The following is a 25,642-nucleotide window of genomic DNA, read 5'->3' as shown; positions in this document are numbered from 1 at the left end:
AGTATAATACTGTACCTACAGTATACAGTAATAATTGTTTACTATTTGAATGTGACTAAATGTTTTTTTTTCTCCAATATAGTGCCAATTATTTATGGGGGCCCCAGACAGGGGCAAGATAGGTGGGCTGGCCCAGAAGCGGGCAGGCAGCAGCCCACTTATACAAGAGGTAAACTAAAGCAATGTTTAAATTACCTCGACAGCATACAGTAGTGTTTGATTTACTGTACTGACAATACAGTACTGTACATTGTAAATAACAATATTGTCTAATATAGAGTAAAGTACTGTATTGCCATTACTACACTGTAAAGTATTCAGTATTTGTTTTGTAATACTGTCCTTTTTTTCCCACAGAACAGTTGCAGCGTGCCATCCAGCTCCAGCGGGTGGTGGTCCACCTCCTAGTGGACCACTATTTTAATATTTTATTAAGTTTAATTTAATTTTATTTAATAAAAATTTTTGTTCTTGTACTCCATTGTATAGTATCTTTTTCTACTGTATAAGATAGGCATACTGTACACCATACAATTATCTGGCAGATAATCTGCAAGATCTGGCTGTTTGTAATGAAATTCTCTCCTAATTTAGCTGTGGTGTACAGTACCTCCTGAGTGTGCTGGGGTGCTTTCTGGCCAGTTTGGGGTGATTTGGAGCAAGTTTGGTCGGCCATCTGGCCGACATGTGCTGTCGACTGTTTGGCAAACATGTGTTTTCACTCCAGCATGTGTGTGTCAGGCATTTTGTGTGTGTCAGGCATTTTGTGTGTGTCAGGCATTTTGTGTGTGTCAGGCATTTTGTGTGTGTCAGCCATTTTATGTGTGTCAGCCATTGCTGTGTGGTTCCACAAATGTTAGCGTGTCAAAGTGCTGACCACTGACACCACTATTTCACTTTGTACCGCATGCCTTTTGTGGAACCACACAGCCCAGCATGACTTATTGCTGGGCTGTGTGGTTCCACAAATTTTCTTGGAAAACAAATGAACATGAGTGTCTTTACTTTAATACTTTTTTTTTTTTTCCCCCACAGATATCTATATACACAAGAAAAGAATGTAACGAAGAACAAACTACTTTTTTGTTTTAATTAACTTTCAAACTTTATTTAAAAAAAAACACCTTTTTTTTCTTCAATAAACTTTTAAAAATAGAAGTTTCCTGTGGTTTTTATTAAAATATGAAATGCAAGATGCCTAACCAAGTTGTTTTACATACAGTATACCACTCTTAATTGAATTCCCATCATACAGTAGTACTAATTTATACAGTACAGGAAGTTGGGAATACAAACATTGGAAACCACGTCATGTTTATTTTAAGAAACACTTTATTTACGGACAAAATCATTTGGAACATGTAACATCACACATACTGTACTGTATTGTAATAAAGCCAACATCACACATACTGTACGGTACTTTAATCAAAAGGTAACAGCACAAATACAGTAACAATATCAACTTTAACATTTTTATAATTTATTTTTTTGTGGTGGTGGTGCGGGGTAATGGTTTTTGTACTTTATTTTTAGGTTTTGCTTTTTTGAATTATTTTTCGTTTTTGTCTTTTGCTTTTTAACACTGTCGCATACGGACACCAGAATAGAGGACTGACAACAGCAGCCCCTGGATGGAAACGCAGCCCAAGGCCCCAGATGGACACAGCACAATGGACTCGGCTGCTACTGGATAGATACAGCAGCGCCCAAAAAATCAACAGGAATAAAAGGGGCAACTTGTAACAGGCCCTTACATTACCAGGAATGTGGTGAGCCAAGTTCATGCACTCCCCTTTGAGTAACCGAGCTGCTCCAAGTGGATTCAGCACAGTGCATGCAGCCCCAGAAAATGTACAGGTCATACAGGTACATTGACACAATTTTTTAGCTTCAGCTGTGTGAAGCTGATGTGCTGAAGCTAGGAGGTAGGTAATGATCTGGTTTCATCATAGTCGAGCTTCCAAGTCATTTTCCTCTTCGTTCTCAGCACAGAGTTTATGGTATCCCTTATCTTCCTCTTTTCTGGATCACCAATCCTCACGCGGCGTTCACACCTAGCCATGATGTCATGTACCAGATTTTTGGGCAGCGGAAGTTTGCCCTTGGAACCATCAAAGTTCACACGATTGGCCCACGTCAAGTATTTGTCGTACCGTACATGGTGCTGGAACAGAGAATATGCATATTTCTGAATATGTCCATTTGAAGCTCTGTACAGATGGTCGTCCAGGGAAGTTGAGATGACAGCCAGGGCAATATTGTTCAGAGAGCCTCCGAATGTATTGCGAAGTGGCCTGTGAGCAGGTGTGCTGGTCATCATTGGTGTTCCTGGCAACAGCACACTTGAATCCAGGCCTCTGCGGTCGTCCAGCCCTCTGCGGTCCTCCAGGCCTCCTCTGCGGTCCTCCAGGTCTCTTCTGCGGTCCTCCTGGTCTCTTCTGCGGTCCTCCTGGTCTCTTCTGCGGTCCTCCAGGCCTCCTCTGCGGTCGTCCAAGTCGCTGACTTCGTCCAGTCCGCTGCTGTGGTCCAGGCCTCTGCGGTCCTCCAGGCCTCCTCTGCGGTCCTCCAGGCCTCCTCTGCGGTCCTCCAGGCCTCCTCTGCGGTCCTCCAGGCCTCCTCTGCGGTCCTCCAGGCCTCCTCTGCGGTCCTCCAGGCCTCTTCTGCGGTCCTCCAGGCCTCCTCTGCGGTCCTCCAGGCCTCCTCTGCGGTCCTCCAGGTCTCTTCTGCGGTCCTCCAGGCCTCCTCTGCGGTCCTCCAGGCCTCCTCTGCGGTCCTCCAGGCCTCCTCTGCGGTCCTCCAGGCCTCCTCTGCGGTCCTCCAGGCCTCCTCTGCGGTCCTCCATGTTTCCTCTGCGGTCCTCCAGGCCTCCTCTGCGTTCGCCCAAGTCGCTGACTTCGTCCAGTCCGCTGCTGTGGTCCAGGCCTCTGCGGTCCTCCAGGTCTCTTCTGCGGTCCTCCAGGTCTCTTCTGCGGTCCTCCAGGTCTCTTCTGCGGTCCTCCAGGCCTCCTCTGCGTTCGCCCAAGTCGCTGACTTCGTCCAGTCCGCTGCTGTGGTCCAGGCCTCTGCGGTCCTCCAGGTCTCTTCTGCGGTCCTCCAGGTCTCCTCTGCGGTCCTCCAGGCATCCTCTGCGGTCCTCCATGCCGCTGACTTCGTCCAGTCCGCTGCGGTCCTCCAGGTCTCCTCTGCGGTCGTCCAGGCCTCCTCTGCGGTCGTCCAGGCCTCCTCTGCGGTCCTCCAGGCCTCCTCTGCGGTCCTCCAGGCCTCCTCTGCGGTCCTCCAGGCCTCCTCTGCGGTCCTCCAGGCCTCCTCTGCGGTCGTCCATGCCGCTGACTTCGTCCAGTCCGCTGCGGTCCTCCAGGTCTCCTCTGCGGTCGTCCAGGCCTCCTCTGCGGTCCTCCAGGCCTCCTCTGCGGTCCTCCAGGCCTCCTCTGCGGTCCTCCAGGCCTCCTCTGCGGTCCTCCAGGCCTCCTCTGCGGTCCTCCAGGCCTCCTCTGCGGTCCTCCAGGCCGCTGACTTCGTCCAGTCCGCTGCGGTCCTCCAGGCCTCCTCTGCGGTCCTCCAGGCCTCCTCTGCGGTCCTCCAGGCCTCCTCTGCGGTCGTCCAGGCCTCCTCTGCGGTCCTCCAGGCCTCCTCTGCGGTCCTCCAGGCCTCCTCTGCGGTCCTCCAGGCCTCCTCTGCGGTCCTCCAGGCCTCCTCTGCGGTCGTCCATGCCGCTGACTTCGTCCAGTCCGCTGCGGTCCTCCAGGTCTCCTCTGCGGTCGTCCAGGCCTCCTCTGCGGTCCTCCAGGCCTCCTCTGCGGTCCTCCAGGCCTCCTCTGCGGTCCTCCAGGCCTCCTCTGCGGTCCTCCAGGCCTCCTCTGCGGTCCTCCAGGCCGCTGACTTCGTCCAGTCCGCTGCGGTCCTCCAGGCCTCCTCTGCGGTCCTCCAGGCCTCCTCTGCGGTCCTCCAGGCCTCCTCTGCGGTCCTCCAGGCCTCCTCTGCGGTCGTCCATGCCGCTGACTTCGTCCAGTCCGCTGCGGTCCTCCAGGCCTCCTCTGCGGTCCTCCAGGCCTCCTCTGCGGTCCTCCAGGCCTCCTCTGCGGTCCTCCAGGCCTCCTCTGCGGTCGTCCATGCCGCTGACTTCGTCCAGTCCGCTGCGGTCCTCCAGGTCTCCTCTGCGGTCGTCCTGGCCTCCTCTGCGGTCCTCCAGGCCTCCTCTGCGGTCCTCCAGGCCTCCTCTGCGGTCCTCCAGGCCTCCTCTGCGGTCCTCCAGGCCTCCTCTGCGGTCCTCCAGGCCTCCTCTGCGGTCCTCCAGGCCGCTGACTTCGTCCAGTCCGCTGCGGTCCTCCAGGCCTCCTCTGCGGTCCTCCAGGCCTCCTCTGCGGTCCTCCAGGCCTCCTCTGCGGTCCTCCAGGCCTCCTCTGCGGTCCTCCAGGCCTCCTCTGCGGTCGTCCATGCCGCTGACTTCGTCCAGTCCGCTGCGGTCCTCCAGGCCTCCTCTGCGGTCCTCCAGGCCTCCTCTGCGGTCCTCCAGGCCTCCTCTGCGGTCCTCCAGGCCTCCTCTGCGGTCGTCCATGCCGCTGACTTCGTCCAGTCCGCTGCGGTCCTCCAGGCCTCCTCTGCGGTCCTCCAGGCCTCCTCTGCGGTCCTCCAGGCCTCCTCTGCGGTCCTCCAGGCCTCGGTCGTCCAGGCCGCTGACTTGAACCGCTTGGTGGTGTGTTGCAATGATGGTGCGGCAAACTCCAACTTGCCATTCTTCCCTCGTTTGTTCAATGACTTTCTTCATGGCTTCTACCATCTGTTCCTTTATGCCTTCTTTAAGGCCAGCCACATCGGTCTGCAGCTGATTGACCTGTCCACCAACTTCTGACTCCATATTGGTCACCTTACTGAGTAGCTCCTTTAGTAAAACAGGACAGGTACACTGGCAGTCCTGCACTTTGGTGTTCACATCTGTGAAATGCAACCTTCTTCGTGGTGAATGTGTCATGTCTTCTTGTCCAGGGGTGGCTACATGGTCCAAAAAAGAAGCTTCCTGATGCAGCGTGTTTGTCACGTCCTCTAGCACCGGTATTTCCAGATTCATTGGCTGAACACTGTGATCTGCAGGAGATGGAACAATTACATCATTTGCCACACCACATATCATCTCCAACGTATTATTCTTTGCCTTGGCATTTTTTCGTGGTTTCACCACATTTTCTTTCTGAGCCGCCTTGGCAGTTTTCTTCTTCTTTTGTGGAACTAATGCAGCAAGTTTCTGTGCCACTGATGGGTGGGTTTTGGCACTCCCGTAAAATCTGGTAGTCTGCATTCTTTGTCTTTTGTCTAAAAATATAAAAACCACAATAAGAAAACATGTAAAGCACAGCATGCTAAAAATAGCAAACAACTGTACATTTTCAAATAAAGTGCACAACAGTAAAGTGCAAATACTGTACTGTACAGTATTTGCCTTTTTTCCCTGTGCCTCCCAACAAGAACCTCTGCAGGAGGGACAGAATGCTCTGTTACGGACTTCAGTTTAAATATACAGTATGATTACCATCACCTGTGCGAACAACTATACTGTACAGTAGTTACTGTATTTGATAAGATAGGTGTTTCACCACAAGTGATAGCAATCATTCAGTACTACTGCACATACCTGTAGTACACCGGGATAAGCAAGGTCTATGTACATTACGTTATACCGAGCTGGATCGCTTAGCAACCTGACAAAATGGCCACCGACCGTGAACTCCCAGCACGTGGCAGCGCTTGGATATGGAGTGAGATACAGTATGGTACAGTCCAGGGGCAATGCTGAAGGAGCGTCACAATCCCCTAGCTCAATTACTAGAGCCATCTTAACAGCAGTGTGGGCCCCTGGACACAGCAATGCACTGGGGCCCCTACCCACTCACCAGCGGAAGGGGTGGGGGGAGCTATCAGCGGCAGCTTTGATGCTCCGCGGGGGATAGGGGGGTTCTATCTTTCGCTCAGTATGTACAGTAGGACCTGGAGAAATAATTTCTGCTAATTATTCCTTTACTGCACAGATGGGGCAGGAAGGAGAACACTAAACTGTAGAAGGGGGCATTGTGCTGAATGAAGGGGCCCTGGTACAGTACATGACTTCCAGGGTGGTAGGGGGTGTTTAATACACAGGGGAGGAGTGGATAATGGAGTGGGCTTAATATTAGTGTTATGGACTGCAATTAGTTTCCTGTATGAAACAGATACAGTACAGTAAATAACCCTCCTTGGAAGTGCATGGGCCCTGTGAGACTTACAGTAGTGTACAGCATAAGGGTCGACTGACATGATGTACAAGCATTACATACAGTACATGTCAGTACTGTATGTAAATTCTTCAATTATTGCCTAACAACAATGCTGCTTACTGTATATTAAATACTGTAGGCCTAGAAATGTGCATCTCAATATAGTAGTTAAAAACACAGGGGCCTATGTGGATAAGCGAGTTCTATGCACACTAAAAATGGCCACCGACCGTGAACCCCCAGCACGTGGCAGCGCTCGGATATGTAGTGAGATACAATATGGCATACATTTCACAGTTCAGGGGGCAATGCTGAAGGAGCGTCACAATCCCCTAGCTCAATTACATTGGGATAAGCGAGGTCTATGCACATTACGGTATACCGAGCTGGATCGCTTAGCAACCTGACAACATGGCCGCCGACCGTGAACTCCCAGCACGTGGCAGCGCTCGGATATGTAGTGAGAGATGGTATACATTTTAAAATACACCGGGATAAGTTGTACAGGCCATGGAGCAATGCACAGGGACATTCATCATTTACGTACAGTATATAAATAATTGTAAACCGTAAATGAAAGAATTACCGGTCAAATACTGTATGACGAAACTGTGTCAATGAGCTGGAACAGTATGGCCTGTGAAGAAGTTTTCGAAGGCAGAAACGGAGAGCAAATTATCAGGAGATTTCTGAAAGGTCGGAGAAGATCCACACAGCAAGTCTGCCTACGAGGAAACAGATTTGCAAAGTGGGTAGCGTAAAGCCTAACAACAATGCTGCTTACTGTATATTAAATACTGTAGGCCTAGAAATGTGCATCTCAATATAGTAGTTAAAAACACAGGGGCCTATGTGGATAAGCGAGTTCTATGCACACTAAAAATGGCCACCGACCGTGAACCCCCAGCACGTGGCAGCGCTCGGATATGTAGTGAGATACAGTATGGCATACATTTCACAGTTCAGGGGGCAATGCTGAAGGAGCGTCACAATCCCCTAGCTCAATTACATTGGGATAAGCGAGGTCTACTGTATGCACATTACGGTATACCGAGCTGGATCGCTTAGCAACCTGACAAAATGGCCGCCGACCGTGAACTCCCAGCACGTGGCAGCGCTCGGATATGTAGTGAGATACAATATGGCATACATTTCACAGTTCAGGGGGCAATGCTGAAGGAGCGTCACAATCCCCTAGCTCAATTACATTGGGATAAGCGAGGTCTACTGTATGCACATTACGGTATACCGAGCTGGATCGCTTAGCAACCTGACAAAATGGCCGCCGACCGTGAACTCCCAGCACGTGGCAGCGCTCGGATATGTAGTGAGATACAATATGGCATACATTTCACAGTTCAGGGGGCAATGCTGAAGGAGCGTCACAATCCCCTAGCTCAATTACATTGGGATAAGCGAGGTCTACTGTATGCACATTACGGTATACCGAGCTGGATCGCTTAGCAACCTGACAAAATGGCCGCCGACCGTGAACTCCCAGCACGTGGCAGCGCTCGGATATGTAGTGAGATACAATATGGCATACATTTCACAGTTCAGGGGGCAATGCTGAAGGAGCGTCACAATCCCCTAGCTCAATTACATTGGGATAAGCGAGGTCTATGCACATTACGGTATACCGAGCTGGATCGCTTAGCAACCTGACAACATGGCCGCCGACCGTGAACTCCCAGCACGTGGCAGCGCTCGGATATGTAGTGAGAGATGGTATACATTTTAAAATACACCGGGATAAGTTGTACAGGCCATGGAGCAATGCACAGGGACATTCATCATTTACGTACAGTATATAAATAATTGTAAACCGTAAATGAAAGAATTACCGGTCAAATACTGTATGACGAAACTGTGTCAATGAGCTGGAACAGTATGGCCTGTGAAGAAGTTTTCGAAGGCAGAAACGGAGAGCAAATTATCAGGAGATTTCTGAAAGGTCGGAGAAGATCCACACAGCAAGTCTGCCTACGAGGAAACAGATTTGCAAAGTGGGTAGCGGGCGGTGACTGAGACGCTCTTTTATTCACATTCAAAAGTACCTGTACAGTATGCTCTGTGATTGGTGTAAGGATGAATGCGCCTATATTGGCACCAATCACAGCGGTAAGAATTCCTTTTGTGTGAATGTGAATAAAAGAGCGTCTCAGTCACCGCCCCGCTACCCACTTTGCAAAGCTGTTTCCTCGTAGGCAGACTTGCTGTGTGGATCTTCTCCGACCTTTCAGAAATCTCCTGATAATTTGCTCTCCGTTTCTGCCTTCGATAACTTCTTCACAGGCCATACTGTTCCAGCTCATTGACACAGTTTCGTCATACAGTATTTGACCGGTAATTCTTTCATTTACGGTTTACAATTATTTATATACTGTACGTAAATGATGAATGTCCCTGTGCATTGCTCCATGGCCTGTACAACTTATCCCGGTGTATTTTAAAATGTATACCATCTCTCACTACATATCCGAGCGCTGCCACGTGCTGGGAGTTCACGGTCGGCGGCCATGTTGTCAGGTTGCTAAGCGATCCAGCTCGGTATACCGTAATGTGCATAGACCTCGCTTATCCCAATGTAATTGAGCTAGGGGATTGTGACGCTCCTTCAGCATTGCCCCCTGAACTGTGAAATGTATGCCATATTGTATCTCACTACATATCCGAGCGCTGCCACGTGCTGGGAGTTCACGGTCGGCGGCCATTTTGTCAGGTTACTAAGCGATCCAGCTCGGTATACCGTAATGTGCATACAGTAGACCTCGCTTATCCCAATGTAATTGAGCTAGGGGATTGTGACGCTCCTTCAGCATTGCCCCCTGAACTGTGAAATGTATGCCATATTGTATCTCACTACATATCCGAGCGCTGCCACGTGCTGGGAGTTCACGGTCGGCGGCCATTTTGTCAGGTTGCTAAGCGATCCAGCTCGGTATACCGTAATGTGCATAGACCTCGCTTATCCCAATGTAATTGAGCTAGGGGATTGTGACGCTCCTTCAGCATTGCCCCCTGAACTGTGAAATGTATGCCATACTGTATCTCACTACATATCCGAGCGCTGCCACGTGCTGGGGGTTCACGGCCGGTGGCCATTTTTTGTGTGCATAGAACTCGCTTATCCACATAGGCCCCTGTGTTTTTAACTACTATATTGAGATGCACATTTCTAGGCCTACAGTATTTAATATACAGTAAGCAGCATTGTTGTTAGGCAATAATTGAAGAATTTACATACAGTACTGACATGTACTGTATGTAATGCTTGTACATCATGTCAGTCGACCCTTATGCTGTACACTACTGTAAGTCTCACAGGGCCCATGCACTTCCAAGGAGGGTTATTTACTGTACTGTATCTGTTTCATACAGGAAACTAATTGCAGTCCATAACACTGAAGTTGTATTTTCAGTACTGTACAGTATACAATACTTAAATTTGAACATCAGGTACTGGATAGTAAACATGTACAGTATTAACTTCTATCATAAAACTCTTATGCATTTTCAGATGTGTAAATTTTAGACTACAGTATTCACAAATGTTTTCTCTCCATACAGGAATTATAGTTGGACAACATGCCAGTAACTATCAACAAAACGATGAGCAAGATAATCGCCAACATGAAAAAAGAAAATAAAACCATCAAAGAGATCCATGCATGGCTCAAGGAAAGTGGCATTATAGTCACTTTAGAAACGGTGCGCTATCATGCATTCGAGAGAACAACGCCCAGATTTGTATTTCCTACAAAATGCACATGGTACGTACTGTACACTACTGTAATGTTTAAATGACTTGCTTTATACCATAAACAATTTTTTTGAAATAAAATAAAAACTTCATCAATTGTAACTGTGATTGTGCTGTTCATGAATTCATATTTTTCATACTGTATTGTACTGTAGGAGAGTGCAACAAATTGTGGAGGAACTAACTCGTGAGGATGATGAGCGTACTGCTCTGCAAATAAAACGAATTCTCCATTCCAAGTATGACCTGGACATATCGGCCACCAGCATCAGAAGGATGCGACGGAAAATGGGATGGACCTTTGGCGCAACAAGGTAAAATACTGAAAGCAGTATAAACCATACAGTAAATGCACTGTTAATAATCCCTTGATACGTGATATAATAATGCCATAAATCATTATACAGAGTGTGTACTTTATACTATATACAGTATGTGTGTGTGTATATACTGTATATACAGTATTCTATCCCAAAAGAGATACCTACTGTATAGGCACTCAGAGACAGCAATGAAGCATTGCCGGCTTATTGTGATGATTACATACTGTATACTGTGTGTGTGTGTTTGTGTGTATGTACAGTATGTATATATATATTACTCTGTATGTAACTTAATGTACTGTATGTACAGTTTAATGTATACAGTAGGTATATAATACAGTATACTGCACATACAGTCTACTGTATATACAGTAATCTGTAAATCTGTAATTTCATAACTGTATCTGATTTCATTATTTTTGGCTCTTCACAGGATATCTCCAATGATAAGAGATGTGAATAAAGAAAAGAGAGTGGAACAGGCACGGCGATGGATTGAGAGTGGTGAAACATTTGATGATGTCATTTTCACAGATGAATCGTCTGTTGCCCTTGAGCGGTTCTCCAGAATGTCATTCAGGAAACGTAACCATATCTCTTTAAAACCACGCCCAAAGCATCCATTGAAAATCCATGTATGGGGAGGCATATCACGATTAGGAGCTGGTCCCCTATTATTTTTCGAAGGTACAGTACAGTACTATACTTTATTCTGTGCCTGTGTTCTGTAAAAATACATGTTGTACTGTAGAGTACGTGTAACTGCACAATAAAAGGAGTTGCTTATTAATGAACAACATTTTTTGATTTCTGTAGGAATCATGGATAAGAAATATTTCCAAGAAACAATAGTAGAGAAATGTATGGTGCCATTTGTGAATAAATATTACCCAACTCACCATAGGATATTCCAAGACAATGATCCTAAACACTCCACCTCAGCCAAATTTATGGAAGAGAAAGGTATGAATTGGGAACGCACACCACCAGAGTGAGTATTCTTTCAACAGTGTACAAGTAAAATTTTGGATAGCACTCTAGTACTGTAAAAAAATTTTTTGTTTAATAAACAGTACAATATTGTATGTTTAATTTTCTCTATTTACTGTAATGTACTGTAATTAATTTTTTCTATACGCTTTTTTTTTTTTTTTAATTAGATCACCAGACATGAACCCAATCGAATTAGTGTGGGCTCAATTGAAGAGGTACGTTAGGAGTGTTGCAAAGCCAACAACAAAACAGCAACTGGTGGATGGGATAAAGAAATTTTGGCTAGAAGTACTCACACCTGAACATTGTAATAATTATATAAATCACCTGTATAAAGTATTACCTGTTGTAGTTGAAAGAAATGGTCAAGCCACAAATATGTAGTTCTGTATTTTCTGTTTAAAATTTTAAATTGGTGCATTATTAAAAAAAATGATAAAATTGCCTTTGTCTGATTATTGCATAAACTAATGTAGAATATTATACAGTAGTAATGTTATTGATGTGTACTGTATGAACAGTTATTTTCAGTTTTATAAGTCCTGAATAAGAGTACTGTACATTTTGATCAGTGCAGTACATGGAATCGGATGTTGTAATACTTTATTTTTACATTAATATTGATGTTTTTCCAATAAATATTCAATTTTACAGTATGGTACGGTACAGTACATGAGGGTACCTGTACAGTATGATACGTCATTATGGGGGAGAAATACTGTATCCACTAAATGTACAGTAAAATGTTTTTTTCTTATTACAAACACACAAATGCATCTCAGATGGAAATATGCTATACACAGCAGACAGCTTATGGTGACAGAACTTCCCTACTGTATCCCCACCCATAGTCGTGGTATATTTTAGATTGCCTAATGAGACACTCCTGCAGCATTGCCAATGATTCATGTAAAACCTGTGTGCAAACAGTATCTGTATTGAATGCAAAGTACAGTAAGAGTACAGTATACAGTATTATCAGAGCCAAACCTGACCAACATGATGCCCTAGGCTAGATTTTGGCTGATGCCCTCTTGCACAGATGCTACGTAGTTCCGCCTCTAACCCTGCACCCCTTTCCCAGCACCATCACCCATTTTGGCGCTCCTACCCCCTATAATCTAAATAAGAACAATGTGCACATTTAGTGCCAGCCCAAAACAGTGTACAGTATGTTCTTGCTGGGAAGGGGCATGGTAACACAATAATACCCGAAGATGAAATGACACAACACAGTACTGCAACTTTATTCACATTATATCATGCAGTGGTGTCTCTTATTCTCATGACATCATATCATAGTACCACATTACTCCTAACAGTAATGTCCCTTATTCACATTACACCCCACCACATTCATCTTTATTTACATTAGACCACAGGTTCTCAAACTCAGTCCTCAGGACCCCACACAGTGCAGGTTTTGCAGGTCTCACAGAATCACAAGTGAAAAAATTAGCTCCACCTACTGTATGGACCTTCTAAAATGTGTCAGTTAGTAATGAATACATCTGTGCACTTGCTGGTTTACCTGCAAAACATGCACTGTGTGGGGTCCTGAGGACCAAGTTTGAGAACCACTGCATTAGACCATGCAGTAGTGCCCTTTCCTTATGTTACACCAGAAAATATTGTAGTACACCTTATACACATACAGTACAGTAATGCCACACATTAGTAATGCATTTCATATTTAAATTTTCTGATTTAATTTCATAGAGCCGCAGTCACTCACAGAATATAGGCATGTACTGTAGCATCTCATTTTATTCTGCAGAAGCTGATTATTCCCGTTTGGCTAGTTTGCCGCCTCTGTACAGTATATCACAATAGAAAAAAGTTATAGTGTCAGTGAAAAAAGCACCTCATGACAGATACTGTACACAAGCTCATGTCTAAATACTGTATACTGTAAGCAGTGACATTAAGGGGTACAGTACTGTATATGCAATTGCAGTCGAATTCCGGAAGGAATACGGAAAAAATGGACACGGGATCCCCCATCTTTTTAGAACCAGCACCGGGCTCTGCGCCTGGTCCTGGTGCAAAAAATAAGGGGGACAAAAAAAGCGTAGGGGTTCCCCATATTTTTTGAATCAGCACTGGGCTCCACTAGCTGGACAGATAATGCACAGCCGGGGGAGACTTTTATACAGGTCCCTGCGGCCATGGAATTAAATACCCAACTAGTCACACCTGGCCGGAGTACCCTGGAGGAGTGGGGGCCCCTTAAATCAAGGGGACCCCCCTCCAGCCACTCGATTATCTCTATCACCCCTGTGTATTGTAGCTAGGGGATTGTGACGCTCCTTCAGCATTGCCCCGTAGCCTGCAAAATCTGTGCTGTTATTTGCTCCATAGCTGAGTGCCTCCTAGGAGCTACTGTAGGAGTCACAGGCGGTAGCCATTTCAATTGAGTCTGCCCTGCTATAGAATTGTACAGGTATGTGTACATTACCGTACGGTGCATAGAACCTTTACAGTAGAAACTCTCCTGCAGCTTTGGCCTGCTTTACTGTATGTACTGTAAAACTTGTGTTTTGTCAGTTTGCTATGCGACCGAGCCCGGTGTAACGTACAGTACTGTAATGTGCATAGACCTCGCTTACAGTATCTCTGTGTATTTTGGCTAGGGGATTGTGACGCTCCTTCAGCATCGCCCCGTAGCCTGCACAGCTTATGCCATTTCTCATTCCATACCCAACTGCTGCCTGCCACGAGGTGGGGGTTCAGGAGGTGGGGGTTCATGGGTAGTGGTCGTTTTGACAGTGTGCTATGCGATTGAGTCCGGTGTACCGTAATACTGTATGCAATCCTACAGTAGCTTATCCCTCCCCTGTGTATTTTGGCTAGGGGATTGTGACGCTCCTTCAGCATTGCCCCATAACCTGCACAAGGGTTCAGGGGCGGCGGCCATTTTGCCAGTGTGCTACAGTACTGTATGTCATCGAGTCCGGTGTACCATAATATGCATACTGTGTATTTTAGCTAGGGGATTGTGACGCTCATTCAGCATTGCCCCATAGTCTGTACAATCTGGACTATTACTTGCTCCGTAGCCTAGGGCCTCTGTGGGGCAAGGAGTCATAGGTGGTAGCCATTTCTATTCAGTCTGCCCAGCTACAGAATTGTATGTGTACTGTGTACGGAGCATAGTACCTTAACCTGCATAGAACCTGCACATTATGGTACACCGGACTCGATCGCATAGAACCGCTCATGCAGCTACTGTATGCCCTGGTTTGCAGTATGTGAATAAAAAAAATAATAAAGTGTCTGAAAAAAACTACAGTAACATGCATTCGTACAGTACTTAAGGAATCGAACCCTGGACTCTGAGTATAGGAAGCGAAACACTTCACCACTTCGCCGCAGACAAATGTATAAATCCGTTGGTTTTGATTATGCTGTAATGGCTACGGGATTAGGACGATAACACTGTAGAAAATTCCTAATCTTGAGAGGCAATAGTGAACTTGTAACACACATCCATTTGCGACAGTGTACACTACTGGTTTTACAGTACTGTGTTTTGTCTGCGGGACTTGCACGCTCACATACAGTATTCATAAAGTATTGTAGATGGATCATATACTGTATGCTGTACTACTGTATTTGCGTCGGTGTCGTACTGTATATACTGTACAGTACTGTATTAAATAATGCAGCGTAATGAGTACAGTATTTGCTGTATGCAGCGTAATGAGACGCCTTAGTAAAGTAGTCCTTATTATGTATGTCAGTATTGTATTTTACGGGAGACCACACGCATGCGCAGTGGTGATTGTAAAAAGCGACATCTGGTGGCTGATCGCAGGTATTACACGTAAAGGTAACGCCAAACGTCAAATGTCTGTCTCCGTGCGATTAGATAGCCTCTCTGTGGCTAGGCGCGCCTCGCTACGCCACAGTACGCTGCGTATGGTCGAACGGGACAACCGCCGCGGCCACTCAAGATAAAGGTGGCTACATCTGTATATCTAAAAGTTTACAAAAATTACTTGCTAGACACATAAATCTGTTTTTTCCTGAAAGAGATTTTAGTAAATAATTTGTATAGTTATTATAAAGGATATCATTATAACCTAAGCAGTTTTTCTTAAGTATTAATTGTGATGGCTCACCTTTAGCGGTAGTATACTCTATAAATCCAAGTTCTTGATTTTATGTTACTTTTTTCAAGCAGTACATATTATTTGGCTGAAAGATACCCCAAAATCCTTTTTTTGTACATTATAATCTTTCATTGGCAACTTAATTTAAAGTGCATATGTACTTGTCAGGATGGCCGAGCGGTCTAAGGCGCCAGACTCAAGATTGCATTCTTCCTCTAAATGGGTGTTCTGGTCTCTGTAAAGAGGCGTGGGTTCAAATCCCACTTCTGACAATTTTATTTTCTTGTACTTTGTATGAAAATAATATTAATTTGTGGATAAGTCTACCATGCAAAATAACAAGTGACCTTAGGACATCCATTCTCTTTTAAAAGTCCTTCTCTTGGACATTGGAATCTTGTTACCATTTATTTCTAACAATGTGCAGCCTAATTATTTAAAGAAACATAGGGAACAGAATAGTTTGAAAATGGGAGAAATTGTATGATATCCCATCTACACACCAATATTGCACTTGTTGCCATGGAGTTGAATTAATGACATTATTCATAAGTGATAAATACACAATGACTGGTTAAAAAATTCTTAAGTTTAGTTCCATGTAGAAAAAAGGTTTTCACAAATGTATTATTTGCAAAACATCCTTTCAGTATTCAGTAAACAAATCATAAAACAAAGAATAAATTGGAATAGAAAGTAGATTCAGGCTCTCAGACTCTATATCTAAAAGTTTACAAAAATTACTTGCTAGACACATAAATCTGTTTTTTCCTGAAAGAGATTTTAGTAAATAATTTGTATAGTTATTATAAAGGATATCATTATAACCTGAGCAGTTTTTCTTAAGTATTAATTGTGATGGCTCACCTTTAGCGGTAGTATAGTCTATAAATCCAAGTTCTTGATTTTATGTTACTTTTTTCAAGCAGTACATATTATTTGGCTGAAAGATACCCCAAAATCCTTTTTTTGTACATTATAATCTTTTATTGGCAACTTAATTTAAAGGGCATATGTACTTGTCAGGATGGCCGAGCGGTCTAAGGCGCCAGACTCAAGATTGCATTCTTCCTCTAAATGGGTGTTCTGGTCTCTGTAAAGAGGCGTGGGTTCAAATCCCACTTCTGACAATTTTATTTTCTTGTACTTTGTATGAAAAGAATATTAATTTGTGGATAAGTCTACCATGCAAAATAACAAGTGACCTTAGGACATCCATTCTCTTTTAAAAGTCCTTCTCTTGGACATTGGAATCTTGTTACCATTTATTTCTAACAATGTGCAGCCTAATTATTTAAAGAAACATAGGGAACAGAATAGTTTGAAAATGGGAGAAATTGTATGATATCCCATCTACACACCAATATTGCACTTGTTGCCATAGAGTTGAATTAATGACATTATTCCTAAGTGATAAATACACAATGACATTTTAAAAAATTCTTAAGTTTAGTTCTATGTAGAAAAAAGGTTTTCACAAATGTATTATTTGCAAAACATCCTTTTAGTATTCAGTAAACAAATCATAAAACAAAGAATAAATTGGAATAGAAAGTAGATTCAGGCTCTCAGACTCTATATCTAAAAGTTTACAAAAATTACTTGCTAGACACATAAATCTGTTTTTTCCTGAAAGAGATTTTAGTAAATAATTTGTATAGTTATTATAAAGGATATCATTATAACCTGAGCAGTTTTTCTTAAGTATTAATTGTGATGGCTCACCTTTAGCGGTAGTATACTGTATAAATCCAAGTTCTTGATTTTAAGTTACTTTTTTCAAGCAGTACATATTATTTGGCTGAAAGATACCCCAAAATCCTTTTTTTGTACATTATAATCTTTTATTGCCAACTTAATTTAAAGAGTATATGTACTTGTCAGGATGGCTGAGCGGTCTAAGACGCCAGACTCAATATTGCATTCTTCCTCTAAATGGGTGGTCTGGTCTCTGTAAAGAGGCGTGTGTTCAAATCCCACTTCTGACAATTTTATTTTCTTGTACTTTGTATGAAAAGAATATTAATTTGTGGATAAGTCTACCATGCAAAATAACAAGTGACCTTAGGACATCCATTCTCTTTTAAAAGTCCTTCTCTTGGACATTGGAATCTTGTTACCATTTATTTCTAACAATGTGCAGCCTAATTATTTAAAGAAACATAGGGAACAGAATAGTTTGAAAATGGGAGAAATTGTATGATATCCCATCTACACACCAATATTGCACTTGTTGCCATAGAGTTGAATTAATGACATTATTCCTAAGTGATAAATACACAATGACTGGTTAAAAAATTCTTAAATTTAGCTCCATGTAGAAAAAAGGTTTTCACAAATGTATTATTTGCAAAACATCCTTTCAGTATTCAGTAAACAAATCATAAAACAAAGAATAAATTGGAATAGAAAGTAGATTCAGGCTCTCAGACTCTATATCTAAAAGTTTACAAAAATTACTTGCTAGACACATAAATCTGTTTTTTCCTGAACGAGATTTTAGTAAATAATTTGTATAGTTATTATAAAGGATATCATTATAACCTGAGCAGTTTTTCTTAAGTATTAATTGTGATGGCTCACCTTTAGCGGTAGTATACTGTATAAATCCAAGTTCTTGATTTTATGTTACTTTTTTCAAGCAGTACATATTATTTGGCTGAAAGATACCCCAAAATCCTTTTTTTGTACATTATAATCTTTTATTGGCAACTTAATTCAAAGGGCGTTTGTACTTGTCAGGATTGCCGAGCGGTCTAAGGCGCCAGACTCAAGATTGCATTCTTCCTCTAAATGGGTGTTCTAGTCTCTGTAAAGAGGCGTGGGTTCAAATCCCTCTTCTGACAATTTTATTTTCTTGTACTTTGTATGAAAAGAATATTAATTTGTGGATAAGTCTACCATGCAAAATAACAAGTGACCTTAGGACATCCATTCTCTTTTAAAAGTCCTTCTCTTGGACATTGGAATCTTGTTACCATTTATTTCTAACAATGTGCAGCCTAATTATTTAAAGAAACATAGGGAACAGAATAGTTTGAAAATGGGAGAAATTGTATGATATCCCATCTACTGTATAAATCCAAGTTCTTGATTTTATGTTACTTTTTTCAAGCAGTACATATTATTTGGCTGAAAGATACCCCAAAATCCTTTTTTTGTACATTATAATCTTTTATTGCCAACTTAATTTAAGGGGCGTATGTACTTGTCAGGATGGCTGAGCGGTCTAAGACGCCAGACTCAATATTGCATTCTTCCTCTAAATGGGTGTTCTGGTCTCTGTAAAGAGGCGTGGGTTCAAATCCCACTTCTGACAATTTTATTTTCTTGTACTTTGTATGAAAAGAATATTAATTTGTGGATAAGTCTACCATGCAAAATAGCAAGTGACCTTAGGACATCCATTCTCTTTTAAAAGTCCTTCTCTTGGACATTGGAATCTTGTTACCATTTATTTCTAACAATGTGCAGCCTAATTATTTAAAGAAACATAGGGAACAGAATAGTTTGAAAATGGGAGAAATTGTATGATATCCCATCTACACACCAATATTGCACTTGTTGCCATAGAGTTGAATTAATGACATTATTCCTAAGTGATAAATACACAATGACTGGTTAAAAAATTCTTAAATTTAGCTCCATGTAGAAAAAAGGTTTTCACAAATGTATTATTTGCAAAACATCCTTTCAGTATTCAGTAAACAAATCATAAAACAAAGAATAAATTGGAATAGAAAGTAGATTCAGGCTCTCAGACTCTATATCTAAAAGTTTACAAAAATTACTTGCTAGACACATAAATCTGTTTTTTCCTGAACGAGATTTTAGTAAATAATTTGTATAGTTATTATAAAGGATATCATTATAACCTGAGCAGTTTTTCTTAAGTATTAATTGTGATGGCTCACCTTTAGCGGTAGTATACTGTATAAATCCAAGTTCTTGATTTTATGTTACTTTTTTCAAGCAGTACATATTATTTGGCTGAAAGATACCCCAAAATCCTTTTTTTGTACATTATAATCTTTTATTGGCAACTTAATTCAAAGGGCGTTTGTACTTGTCAGGATTGCCGAGCGGTCTAAGGCGCCAGACTCAAGATTGCATTCTTCCTCTAAATGGGTGTTCTAGTCTCTGTAAAGAGGCGTGGGTTCAAATCCCTCTTCTGACAATTTTATTTTCTTGTACTTTGTATGAAAAGAATATTAATTTGTGGATAAGTCTACCATGCAAAATAACAAGTGACCTTAGGACATCCATTCTCTTTTAAAAGTCCTTCTCTTGGACATTGGAATCTTGTTACCATTTATTTCTAACAATGTGCAGCCTAATTATTTAAAGAAACATAGGGAACAGAATAGTTTGAAAATGGGAGAAATTGTATGATATCCCATCTACTGTATAAATCCAAGTTCTTGATTTTATGTTACTTTTTTCAAGCAGTACATATTATTTGGCTGAAAGATACCCCAAAATCCTTTTTTTGTACATTATAATCTTTTATTGCCAACTTAATTTAAGGGGCGTATGTACTTGTCAGGATGGCTGAGCGGTCTAAGACGCCAGACTCAATATTGCATTCTTCCTCTAAATGGGTGTTCTGGTCTCTGTAAAGAGGCGTGGGTTCAAATCCCACTTCTGACAATTTTATTTTCTTGTACTTTGTATGAAAAGAATATTAATTTGTGGATAAGTCTACCATGCAAAATAGCAAGTGACCTTAGGACATCCATTCTCTTTTAAAAGTCCTTCTCTTGGACATTGGAATCTTGTTACCATTTATTTCTAACAATGTGCAGCCTAATTATTTAAAGAAACATAGGGAACAGAATAGTTTGAAAATGGGAGAAATTGTATGATATCCCATCTACACACCAATATTGCACTTGTTGCCATAGAGTTGAATTAATGACATTATTCCTAAGTGATAAATACACAATGACTGGTTAAAAAATTCTTAAATTTAGCTCCATGTAGAAAAAAGGTTTTCACAAATGTATTATTTGCAAAACATCCTTTCAGTATTCAGTAAACAAATCATAAAACAAAGAATAAATTGGAATAGAAAGTAGATTCAGGCTCTCAGACTCTATATCTAAAAGTTTACAAAAATTACTTGCTAGACACATAAATCTGTTTTTTCCTGAAAGAGATTTTAGTAAATAATTTGTATAGTTATTATAAAGGATATCATTATAACCTGAGCAGTTTTTCTTAAGTATTAATTGTGATGGCTCACCTTTAGCGGTAGTATACTGTATAAATCCAAGTTCTTTATTTTATGTTACTTTTTTCAAGCAGTACATATTATTTGGCTGAAAGATACCCCAAAATCCTTTTTTTGTACATTATAATCTTTTATTGCCAACTTAATTTAAAGAGTATATGTACTTGTCAGGATGGCTGAGCGGTCTAAGGCGCCAGACTCAATATTGCATTCTTCCTCTAAATGGGTGTTCTGGTCTCTGTAAAGAGGCGTGGGTTCAAATCCCACTTCTGACAATTTTATTTTCTTGTACTTTGTATGAAAAGAATATTAATTTGTGGATAAGTCTACCATGCAAAATAACAAGTGACCTTAGGACATCCATTCTCTTTTAAAAGTCCTTCTCTTGGACATTGGAATCTTGTTACCATTTATTTCTAACAATGTGCAGCCTAATTATTTAAAGAAACATAGGGAACAGAATAGTTTGAAAATGGGAGAAATTGTATGATATCCCATCTACACACCAATATTGCACTTGTTGCCATAGAGTTGAATTAATGACATTATTCCTAAGTGATAAATACACAATGACTGGTTAAAAAATTCTTAAATTTAGCTCCATGTAGAAAAAAGGTTTTCACAAATGTATTATTTGCAAAACATCCTTTCAGTATTCAGTAAACAAATCATAAAACAAAGAATAAATTGGAATAGAAAGTAGATTCAGGCTCTCAGACTCTATATCTAAAAGTTTACAAAAATTACTTGCTAGACACATAAATCTGTTTTTTCCTGAACGAGATTTTAGTAAATAATTTGTATAGTTATTATAAAGGATATCATTATAACCTGAGCAGTTTTTCTTAAGTATTAATTGTGATGGCTCACCTTTAGCGGTAGTTTACTGTATAAATCCAAGTTCTTGATTTTATGTTACTTTTTTCAAGCAGTACATATTATTTGGCTGAAAGATACCCCAAAATCCTTTTTTTGTACATTATAATCTTTTATTGGCAACTTAATTCAAAGGGCATATGTACTTGTCAGGATGGCAGAGCGGTCTAAGGCGCCAGACTCAAGATTGCATTCTTCCTCTAAATGGGTGTTCTGGTCTCTGTAAAGAGGCGTGGGTTCAAATCCCACTTCAGACAATTTTATTTTCTTGTACTTTGTATGAAAAGAATATTAATTTGTGGATAAGTCTACCATGCAAAATAACAAGTTCCCTAAGGACATCCATTCTCTTTTAAAAGTCCTTCTCTTGGACATTGGAATCTTGTTACCATTTATTTCTAACAATGTGCAGCCTAATTATTTAAAGAAACATAGGGAACAGAATAGTTTGAAAATGGGAGAAATTGTATGATATCCCATCTACACACCAATATTGCACTTGTTGCCATAGAGTTGAATTAATGACATTATTCCTAAGTGATAAATACACAATGACTGGTTAAAAAATTCTTAAATTTAGCTCCATGTAGAAAAAAGGTTTTCACAAATGTATTATTTGCAAAACATCCTTTCAGTATTCAGTAAACAAATCATAAAACAAAGAATAAATTGGAATAGAAAGTAGATTCAGGCTCTCAGACTCTATATCTAAAAGTTTACAAAAATTACTTGCTAGACACATAAATCTGTTTTTTCCTGAAAGAGATTTTAGTAAATAATTTGTATAGTTATTATAAAGGATATCATTATAACCTGAGCAGTTTTTCTTAAGTATTAATTGTGATGGCTCACCTTTAGCGGTAGTATACTGTATAAATCCAAGTTCTTGATTTTATGTTACTTTTTTCAAGCAGTACATATTATTTGGCTGAAAGATACCCCAAAATCCTTTTTTTGTACATTATAATCTTTTATTGGCAACTTAATTCAAAGGGCATTTGTACTTGTCAGGATGGCCGAGCGGTCTAAGGCGCCAGACTCAAGATTGCATTCTTCCTCTAAATGTGTGTTCTGGTCTCTGTAAAGAGGCGTGGGTTCAAATCCCTCTTCTGACAATTTTATTTTCTTGTACTTTGTATGAAAAGAATATTAATTTGTGGATAAGTCTACCATGCAAAATAACAAGTGACCTTAGGACATCCATTCTCTTTTAAAAGTCCTTCTCTTGGACATTGGAATCTTGTTACCATTTATTTCTAACAATGTGCAGCCTAATTATTTAAAGAAACATAGGGAACAGAATAGTTTGAAAATGGGAGAAATTGTATGATATCCCATCTACACACCAATATTGCACTTGTTGCCATAGAGTTGAATTAATGACATTATTCCTAAGTGATAAATACACAATGACTGGTTAAAAAATTCTTAAGTTTAGTTCCATGTAGAAAAAAGGTTTTCACAAATGTATTATTTGCAAAACATCCTTTCAGTATTCAGTAAACAAATCATAAAACAAAGAATAAATTGGAATAGAAAGTAGATTCAGGCTCTCAGACTGTATATCTAAAAGTTTACAAAAATTACTTGCTAGACACATAAATCTGTTTTTTTCCTGAAAGAGATTTTAGTAAATAATTTGTATAGTTATTATAAAGGATATCATTATAACCTGAGCAGTTTTTCTTAAGTATTAATTGTGATGGCTCACCTTTAGCGGTAGTATACTCTATAAATCCAAGTTCTTGATTTTATGTTACTTTTTTCAAGCAGTACATATTATTTGGCTGAAAGATACCCCAAAATCCTTTTTTTGTACATTATAATCTTTTATTTGCAACTTTATTTAAAGGGCATATGTACTTGTCAGGATGGCCGAGCGGTCTGAGGCGCCAGACTCAAGATTGCATTCTTCCTCTAATTGGGTGTTCTGGTCTCTGTAAAGAGGTGTGGGTTCAAATCCCACTTCTGACAATTTTATTTTCTTGTACTTTGTATGAAAAGAATATTAATTTGTGGATAAGTCTACCATGCAAAATAACAAGTGACCTTAGGACATCCATTCTCTTTTAAAAGTCCTTCTCTTGGACATTGGAATCTTGTTACCATTTATTTCTAACAATGTGCAGCCTAATTATTTAAAGAAACATAGGGAACAGAATAGTTTGAAAATGGGAGAAATTGTATGATATCCCATCTACACACCAGTATTGCACTTGTTGCCATAGAGTTGAATTAATGACATTATTCCTAAGTATTAATTGTGATGGCTCACCTTTAGCGGTAGTATACTGTATAAATCCAAGTTCTTGATTTTATGTTACTTTTTTCAAGCAGTACATATTATTTGGCTGAAAGATACCCCAAAATCCTTTTTTTGTACATTATAATCTTTTATTGGCAACTTAATTCAAACGGCATTTGTACTTGTCAGGATGGCCGAGCGGTCTAAGGCGCCAGACTCAAGATTGCATTCTTCCTCTAAATGGGTGTTCTGGTCTCTGTAAAAAGGCGTGGGTTCAAATCCCTCTTCTGACAATTTTATTTTCTTGTACTTTGTATGAAAAGAATATTAATTTGTGGATAAGTCTACCATGCAAAATAACAAGTGACCTTAGGACATCCATTCTCTTTTAAAAGTCCTTCTCTTGGACATTGGAATCTTGTTACCATTTATTTCTAACAATGTGCAGCCTAATTATTTAAAGAAACATAGGGAACAGAATAGTTTGAAAATGGGAGAAATTGTATGATATCCCATCTACACACCAATATTGCACTTGTTGCCATAGAGTTGAATTAATGACATTATTCCTAAGTGATAAATACACAATGACTTTTTAAAAAATTCTTAAGTTTAGTTCTATGTAGAAAAAAGGTTTTCACAAATGTATTATTTGCAAAACATCCTTTCAGTATTCAGTAAACAAATCATAAAACAAAGAATAAATTGGAATAGAAAGTAGATTCAGGATCTCAGACTCTATATCTAAAAGTTTACAAAAATTACTTGCTAGACACATAAATCTGTTTTTTCCTGAAAGAGATTTTAGTAAATAATTTGTATAGTTATTATAAAGGATATCATTATAACCTGAGCAGTTTTTCTTAAGTATTAATTGTGATGGCTCACCTTTAGCGGTAGTTTACTGTATAAATCCAAGTTCTTGATTTATGTTACTTTTTTCAAGCAGTACATATTATTTGGCTGAAAGATACCCCAAAATCCTTTTTTTGTACATTATAATCTTTTATTGGCAACTTAATTCAAAGGGCATATGTACTTGTCAGGATGGCAGAGCGGTCTAAGGCGCCAGACTCAAGATTGCATTCTTCCTCTAAATGGGTGTTCTGGTCCCTGTAAAGAGGCGTGGGTTCAAATCCCACTTCCAACAATTTTATTTTCTTGTACTTTGTATGAAAAGAATATTAATTTGTGGATAAGTCTACCATGCAAAATAACAAGTTCCCTAAGGACATCCATTCTCTTTTAAAAGTCCTCCTCTTGGACATTGGAATCTTGTTACAATTTATTTCTAACAATGTGCAGCCTAATTATTTAAAGAAACATAGGGAACAGAATAGTTTGAAAATGGGAGAAATTGTATGATATCCCATCTACACACCAATATTGCACTTGTTGCCATAGAGTTGAATTAATGACATTATTCCTAAGTGATAAATACACAATGACTGGTTAAAAAATTCTTAAATTTAGCTCCATGTAGAAAAAAGGTTTTCACAAATGTATTATTTCCAAAACATCCTTTCAGTATTCAGTAAACAAATCATAAAACAAAGAATAAATTGGAATAGAAAGTAGATTCAGGATCTCAGACTCTATATCTAAAAGTTTACAAAAATTACTTGCTAGACACATAAATCTGTTTTTTCCTGAAAGAGATTTTAGTAAATAATTTGTATAGTTATTATAAAGGATATCATTATAACCTGAGCAGTTTTTCTTAAGTATTAATTGTGATGGCTCACCTTTAGCGATAGTATACTGTATAAATCCAAGTTCTTGATTTTATGTTACTTTTTTCAAGCAGTACATATTATTTGGCTGAAAGATACCCCAAAATCCTTTT

The 25,642-nt window shown here is 40.4% G+C and overlaps 9 non-coding genes across 9 annotated transcripts; all 9 read left to right on the top strand.

Moving 5' to 3' along the window:
* The first annotated feature begins 15,605 nt into the window (after positions 1-15,605).
* On the top strand, positions 15,606-15,714 carry TRNAL-CAA (transfer RNA leucine (anticodon CAA)). Its single transcript has 2 exons — positions 15,606-15,643; positions 15,669-15,714. It is a non-coding gene; the product is annotated as a tRNA-Leu (tRNA).
* A 749-nt stretch (positions 15,715-16,463) lies between these two features.
* Positions 16,464-16,572, top strand: TRNAL-CAA (transfer RNA leucine (anticodon CAA)). The gene is made up of 2 exons: positions 16,464-16,501; positions 16,527-16,572. It is a non-coding gene; the product is annotated as a tRNA-Leu (tRNA).
* Positions 16,573-18,652: 2,080 nt separating this feature from the next.
* TRNAL-CAA (transfer RNA leucine (anticodon CAA)) lies at positions 18,653-18,761 on the top strand. Its single transcript has 2 exons — positions 18,653-18,690; positions 18,716-18,761. It is a non-coding gene; the product is annotated as a tRNA-Leu (tRNA).
* A 1,222-nt stretch (positions 18,762-19,983) lies between these two features.
* On the top strand, positions 19,984-20,092 carry TRNAL-CAA (transfer RNA leucine (anticodon CAA)). Its single transcript has 2 exons — positions 19,984-20,021; positions 20,047-20,092. It is a non-coding gene; the product is annotated as a tRNA-Leu (tRNA).
* A 749-nt stretch (positions 20,093-20,841) lies between these two features.
* Positions 20,842-20,950, top strand: TRNAL-CAA (transfer RNA leucine (anticodon CAA)). The gene is made up of 2 exons: positions 20,842-20,879; positions 20,905-20,950. It is a non-coding gene; the product is annotated as a tRNA-Leu (tRNA).
* A 749-nt stretch (positions 20,951-21,699) lies between these two features.
* TRNAL-CAA (transfer RNA leucine (anticodon CAA)) lies at positions 21,700-21,808 on the top strand. Its single transcript has 2 exons — positions 21,700-21,737; positions 21,763-21,808. It is a non-coding gene; the product is annotated as a tRNA-Leu (tRNA).
* A 749-nt stretch (positions 21,809-22,557) lies between these two features.
* TRNAL-CAA (transfer RNA leucine (anticodon CAA)) lies at positions 22,558-22,666 on the top strand. Its single transcript has 2 exons — positions 22,558-22,595; positions 22,621-22,666. It is a non-coding gene; the product is annotated as a tRNA-Leu (tRNA).
* A 750-nt stretch (positions 22,667-23,416) lies between these two features.
* TRNAL-CAA (transfer RNA leucine (anticodon CAA)) lies at positions 23,417-23,525 on the top strand. The gene is made up of 2 exons: positions 23,417-23,454; positions 23,480-23,525. It is a non-coding gene; the product is annotated as a tRNA-Leu (tRNA).
* Positions 23,526-23,980: 455 nt separating this feature from the next.
* TRNAL-CAA (transfer RNA leucine (anticodon CAA)) lies at positions 23,981-24,089 on the top strand. Its single transcript has 2 exons — positions 23,981-24,018; positions 24,044-24,089. It is a non-coding gene; the product is annotated as a tRNA-Leu (tRNA).
* Positions 24,090-25,642: the final 1,553 nt, after the last annotated feature.

This window comes from Pseudophryne corroboree, chromosome 8 (assembly GCF_028390025.1).
Source record: "Pseudophryne corroboree isolate aPseCor3 chromosome 8, aPseCor3.hap2, whole genome shotgun sequence".
Taxonomy (NCBI): domain Eukaryota; kingdom Metazoa; phylum Chordata; class Amphibia; order Anura; family Myobatrachidae; genus Pseudophryne; species Pseudophryne corroboree.
The sequence above is the reverse complement of the archived record's forward strand: the minus strand, read 5'-3'. Positions and strand labels throughout refer to the sequence as shown.